Raw genomic sequence first — 6,224 nt, 5'->3', positions numbered from 1 at the left:
TCTCATTATATTGCCCAGGCTGGTCATGAACTCCTGGGCTCAAGCAATCCTTTCACCTCAGCCTCCCAAAGTGCTGGGATTACAGGCATGAGTCACTGTGCCTGGCCTGGCAGTTCCTTATAAAGTGAAGTATACACTTATCATATGTAAGCTGACAACTTATATCCACACAAAAACTTCCATGTAAATGTTTATGATAGCTTTATTCATAACTGCTAAAACTTGGAGGCAATCAAGATGCCTTTCAATAGGTGAATGGATAAACTGTTGTGGATTCAAACAATGAACTATTATTCCTTGATTTAAAACTGAGCTAACAAGCCATGAAAAGACACACAGGAAACTTAGATGCATATTGGTAAGTAAAAGGAGCCCACTTGAATGCTATGTACCATAGAATTCCAACCACATGATATTCTGTAAAAGGCAAAACTATGGAAACAGTAAAGAGAGCAGTAGTTGCCAGGGTTGTGGGAGGGGGAGGGTGAAAAAAAGGAACAACTAGCTGAGGCACAAGGGATATTTTAAGACAGTGAAACTATTCTGCATGCTGCATTAATGATGGATACATGTCATGTCATTACACATTTCTCAAAATTATAGAAGGTAAAACACAAAGAGTGACTTCTAGTGAATTTTAGTTAATAATAATGTTTCTACATTGTTCATCATCTGTAACAAATGTACCACAAGGCAAGACTGTAAGGGTAACAACAGGGCATGTGGGCAGGAAACTGGATATATGAGAACTCCCTGTACTTTCCATTCATTTTTCATGTAAATCTAAAACAGCTCTAAAAAAAAGTCCAATAATTAAAAAAAATCCAAAGGACCATCAAGGGCAGAATGGATAAATAAATTACAGTATGTTTATAGAATTGAATAAAATGAATAAACTTGCAAGTTAAATGTAATCTCATGGTGGTACACAAACACACACACACACACAATAGAACATATACAAAAGGAAATGAGGAAATTAAAACATTTCATTACCAAAAATCAATTAAATACAAAAGAATACAGTATGCAGGAAATGAAGAACAAAAAAGCTATAAGGCATATAAACAACCAACAGTATATGACAGAAATAAATCCCTCCTTATCAGTAAATAAACAAAATCAAAAGTTGGTTTTTGAAAAGGTGAACAAAACTGACAAACTTTAGCTAGATTGCCTAAGAAAAAGAGACTCAAAGCCAAAAATAACTGTGGGGCATTATTACAAATTCTACGGAAATAAAGAATTATAAGAGGTGTATTATAAACAACTGTTTGCCAAGAAATAGGACAGTCTAGATGAAATAGACAAGTTCTTAGGTATACAAAACCTACTAGGACTGAATCATGAAAAAACAGAAAATTAGAATAGACCCCATAACTACTAAGAAGACTGAATCAGTCATCAAAAACTTTCTGACAAAGAAAGGCCCTGAATCAGATGGCTTCACTGGTGAATCTTATCAAACGTTTAAATAACACTAATCCATCTCTTCTAAAAAACTGAAAATCAGAGAACATTTCTTAACTCATTCTATGAGGTCAGCATTACCCTGATACCAAAGTCAGAAAAAAAGTAGACAAGAAAACTAGAGACACGTATCACTTCCCTGATGCATATCAATGCAGAAATCCTCAACAAAATACCAACAAACTAAATTCAGCAGCATATTAAAATAATTATACACTATGACCAAGTATAATTTATTCCTGGAATGCAAGGATGGTTGAACATTCAAACATCACTGCATTAGGAGAATGGAGTGGTAAATCACGTGATTATCTCAACAGATGTAGAAAAAGCATCTGACAAAATTTAAATACCCTTCCATGAAAAAACACTCAGCAAATGCAGAGGAGATGGAAGCTACCTCAATATAATAAAGACCATATATGAAAAACACACACTAACATCATACTTAATGGTGAAAGACTGACAGGTTTTCTACTAAGATAGGAACAGAGCAAGGAGACCTGCTTTCACCACTTCTATTCAAAATGGCTTGGAAGTACTAGCCAGAACAATTAGGCAAGAAGAAGAAACAAATGGCATCCAAACTGAAAAGAAAGAGGTAAAATTATATTTGTTTGCAGATGCTATGATCTTAGATGTAGAAAACCCTAAAGATTACACACACACACACACACACACACACACACACACTCCTGTTAGAATAAACAAATTCAGTTGAATGGTAGGATACAAAATCGGTGCACAAAAATCAGCTGTGTTTCTAAATACTAATAATGAATAATCTGAAAAGGAAATTAAGAAAATTCTATTTACAATAGCATCAAAAAGAATAAAATACTTAGGAATTAACTAAACCAAGAATGTAAAAATCCCAATGATGTCCTGTGCAAAACAGAAAAATTCATCCTAAAATTCATATAAAATTTCAGGATCCAGAATAGTCCAAACAATCCTGAAAAAGAACAATGTTGGAGGACTCATACTTCCTGATTTCAAAACTTAGTACAAAGCTACAGAAATCAAAACAATGTGGTGCTGGCATAAAGACAGACATATAGACCAACAGAATAGACTAGAGAGCCCCAAAATAAACTCTCACATATATTGCCAAGCGATTCTTGACAACTCAACAACAACAAACAACCCAATTGATTCATCTGTGTTGTATATGTTCTACAATTCTGTTTATATGATATTTTAGAAAAGGTAGTATTATAGGGATAGAAAATGACTAGTGGTTGCCAAATAATGCGGTTGGGGAAGGGGTTAACTACAAAGAGGCGTCAAGAATAGAGAATCTTAGAGGTGATGAGACAGTTCTGTTACTGTGAACGTGAATGTATAACTCTATATAGTTGTCAAAACTCATGAAACTGTATGTTACAAAGAATGAGTTTTATTCTATATAAATTTAAAAATCAACAAAGATGGTGGGTGGGTCAGATGGAATGCAGTTGGTGACAAATGAATTTTACTGAATTAAAAGTATTGACTAACCCATATTGAAGAATGTGGGGGAAAAAAGTCTTCACCTAAGTAACCTTGGAAAATACTGTTTTGACTGCGTACTGTAAGACTCAAGAACTGCACACAAACATACTGTATTCTGGTTGGCAAATTTGTTTCAGGATATGGGTCAGCAATTCTGAAATGATTTTCCATGTTAGCAAATATATTTTAGAAAATTAGAGCCCAGTTTCTCTCTGTAGGTGAAAGAGTTATAAATAAACAAAGGGAGAATGCTAGCATAAACCCTAAGGTGCTGGACTGGACTTAGGAATGTCAGTATGAACCCATGTCTATTTTAATGTATCTGTTTAGATGGACAGATGTAGATAGGTAGATGCTGAGTTTGTATTCATGCATACATGTTTAGAAACATTCACGTGTTTCCAAACTATGCTGAGAGGGCCTCGAAGCAGTGATATCCCAGTATTAATGAGCACACCCAGTACCCAGATCCTGGTTTCTAAATGCCATTCTCCTATAAAAGAAACCAAGGCTTCTTGGAGAAATGACTAATTCTAGCCCTGCCATGAAAAACACGAGATGAGACTAGAGCAACTTGCAGTGCCAGAAAATAAGAAAGTGCTTTTAAAAAACATAAAACAGTGGGGACATGTCAAAAGAAGCCAACCTGGAAGAGCTATGACTCAAGGTGGAACAATGTGAGTGGCAAACAACTATGACAGCACTAAACTGTAACCAAGAACATAAAATAATATCCACAAGTCCATACTGATATAGAAAAGATTAAATAAATCAGGAAGGAAAGACAAATCTTCCTTGCAGAAGAATTCCAAGTAATAAATGTTGAAGGAGCACAAATAGAAAACTACCACTAGAACACCACAGTAATCATTACTGCAGGAAAGAGTCATCAACGAATGCAAAAATTTTGGATGAAGAAACAGTATGTTTCTGTGGCCTCAAAACATCTCCCTCCAAATATTTATTATATATTTTTCTTGTTTTTCCTCTTAATTTCATCTAAAGATCTATGACTAAAGCAAATATAACACTGTGTAGTGGGGTTTATGCCATGCAGATGTAAAATTTATGGCAACAACAGCACAAAGGATAGGAGATAAATGGCACTATTCTGTAGCAAGTTTTTCTATTTTACATTCACTGTAATAGTACAATATTAATTCTAGACTGTGAGAATGTTAATGATGCACATTGTAATCCTTGGAGCAACTGCCAAAAAATGAAAAAATGTGTCACTTCAATGCTAATAAAGGAATAAAACAATACAAAAAAGTACTTGTATAAGAATGTTCACAGATCTTTACTATTATGATAGCCCAAAACAGGAAATAACCCAATATTCATCAACAGAGAAACGTATGAACAAACCATGGTGCATTCATACAACAGAATACTATTCAGCAATACAAAGGAACAAACTACTAAAACACACACTATGGAGGTGTTTCACAAATATTATGCTGAGACTGCTGGACATAAAAATGTATATTGTATGATTTCAAGTAAAATGAACTTACGGTTAAAAAACCCCCACAACAGTACTTTCCTCTGGGGAAGTTAAAAATTGCCTAGGAATGAGCATGAGGGTGTTTTCTGGGATGATTGAAATATTCCATTCTGAAAAGAGGTGAAGGTTATATGGGTGTATTTATTTTTCAAAGCTGTACAATTAAGATTTGTGCCTTTCAATGCATGTGTATCTTACCTCACCAAAAAAGAACTAAAAAAATAAAAATAAAATGAAGGGTGGTAGGGAAAGGGCTGTGGTACAGAAGAAACAAAAATGGCACATGATTATTAGCTGTTGAAGCTGGATCATGGCTCTATTGTACAATTTTGTTCAATTTTTATATATTTAAATTTTTCTGTAACGAAAAGACTTGCACAGAAAGACAAAACTGATCTGTAATGTCAGCTGTTAAGACACTGGTACATTTGAAGAGGAGGGAGGGAGAAAGCGCTTGTGGGCCACATGAGTGAGGCTGCTTCTATTTCTTGGTTACCCACGTGTATTAATTTTGTCATAATATACATTGAGCTTAAGGGAATGCTTTATGCACGTATTTCTACATTCATGTTATATATCAACAAAATATTTAAATACCACATATTTGCACACATAACTTAGTATCTCAGAGTAACAGCAGCGTTTTTTTTTTCAAAGTGGGACACTTCCACTCACAGCATCATCAGATGAACTGTAATATTCTGATGTATCTATTAGTGTCCTAATCCTTGGGTGAGACCCCCTAGGTCTTCCCATTTTTGCCTCAATTTGGTAAGTAGTAAGACTCTTATTTCTGATGATGTGATTTTATTTCCCAGCAAAGTCCTCCCCAAATCAAGGCCACAATAACTAGCACGGTGTTCTGCACATCGTATGCACTCAGTACTTGTGAAATTGAGCTGAATCAGAAACAAAACGAGGAGCAGAGGTCAAGTCCTGCAAAAGATAGCATGTAAATAATGCAAGTAAGACTGAAAGGCTACAGCTCGGCAGCAAAGACTTCACATTCGTTTGAGAAACCATTTGCTACTAGTTCATCAAAAGACGTTGATTTCACGCTGTGGTTCTCTATTCTGGCCACACATTGTAACCAGTTGGAGAGCTTTAAACAGCAAGGATGTCTGGATCCTACCCCAGGGATTCTGATTTCACTGGTCTGTTGCAATTTGGGTTTTGGGAATTTTAAAAGCCCCCTGCCACCCAGGTGATTATAAGGTGCATCAGGGGTGAGAACCTTAGCTGTGCCTGATTTCCTCGTGTGCTGCTGGGATTTGCCTCATTGCAGCATCTCAGCTTTGTGGGGAGGGGTGGTGGGCAGTCTTAGAAAACAGCTCTGCCCTGTTAAAATCAAAGGATGGCTTCAAGACGTGCTCAGCTGCTTGACTAAATTGCAGCAGGAGGAAATGTCTTTTCAGCAGATCTATATTTACATCACTTGCTTTCAGAGTAAGAGGTTGTTTTGGGCACAGCATTTTGATTTAGTCTGTGTTGAAGACCAGTAATAGCCTACAAATACCAAAATGGGATGAAAAGAATTTCCAAACATGTGGAGTGCTTTATACATGTTTCTTCATCCTTCCCTGTGTCTATGCCCTTTGCAATGCGCTTTTACAGCTGCTCCCATCCAGAGTTAGAATCTGTTTCCCAAGACTTGGATCCAGCTGGCAGTTTTGGGCCCAGTCTCAAAAGGTCTTGAATGCTTCTTCCATTTCTTTCAGAACCCTGCCATCTCCATGACAACAAGCCCAGGTTA

The 6,224-nt window shown here is 36.2% G+C and overlaps 1 pseudogene; it reads right to left on the bottom strand.

Annotated features, from left to right (window-relative positions):
• Positions 1-6,224, bottom strand: part of LOC129051263 (putative uncharacterized protein LINC02693) — a 37,589-nt pseudogene that overhangs the window by 21,748 nt on the left and 9,617 nt on the right.

The sequence above is a fragment of the Pongo abelii genome, chromosome 19, assembly GCF_028885655.2.
Source record: "Pongo abelii isolate AG06213 chromosome 19, NHGRI_mPonAbe1-v2.0_pri, whole genome shotgun sequence".
Taxonomy (NCBI): Eukaryota; Metazoa; Chordata; class Mammalia; order Primates; family Hominidae; genus Pongo; species Pongo abelii.
The sequence above is the reverse complement of the archived record's forward strand: the minus strand, read 5'-3'. Positions and strand labels throughout refer to the sequence as shown.